Source organism: Fukomys damarensis, unplaced genomic scaffold (genome assembly GCF_012274545.1).
Source record: "Fukomys damarensis isolate Sample0158 unplaced genomic scaffold, DMR_v1.0_HiC HiC_scaffold_12, whole genome shotgun sequence".
Taxonomy (NCBI): Eukaryota; Metazoa; Chordata; class Mammalia; order Rodentia; family Bathyergidae; genus Fukomys; species Fukomys damarensis.
In genome coordinates this window covers 14,214,298-14,214,906 of record NW_022900924.1, presented here as the reverse complement: position 1 = coordinate 14,214,906, position 609 = coordinate 14,214,298, and positions in this window count along the sequence as shown.

Genomic DNA, 609 nt, shown 5'->3' with positions numbered 1-609 from the left:
CTTCCCGGCGCGCGCGCGCGGGGGACAGGCCCCCGTTTATCGCTTTCAATCTACATGTCGCCGAGTCGCTGGGCCTGCAGGCTGGTGGCTGACCACCGCCCGAGCTGTGGCCTTTGTCCCCGTAGACGCAGCCAGGTTTAGTGAACAGGAAAACTTGCAGATTGAAGAGTAAGAGAGGGAGCATCACATCGTGGAGAAGGGACGGGGCACCCGGGCTGAGCTCTAGGTCTGGCCGTTGGGGAGAAGGGAACCGCTCGTCCCAAATGCAGGGGTCCACGGACTTTCACAAGGGCCAGGGATGTATTTATTAGGAGAGAAAATCGCCAGCGATGGTCCCCACGCTGGATTCCCGAACATTCTCTGGACACCCAAAGGAGGACTGTTTTTCTCATCTGAGGCCCAGACAGGGGTTAAAGTGACATCCAGGAAAGAAACGACGGGCGCGGCGGGGGGCGCCGGTGTGTGCGGGCTGGGGGTGTCGGGAGGTGAAAGGGACAAAGGCGATGCACCCACTTTCAGGGCCTTCGAGGCGCGGGTGCCGCCGGCGCAGCTGCCAGGGCGCACTGGTTCAGCAGACAGATAGGTGGCACTCGAAGCCTGGGGAAAAGG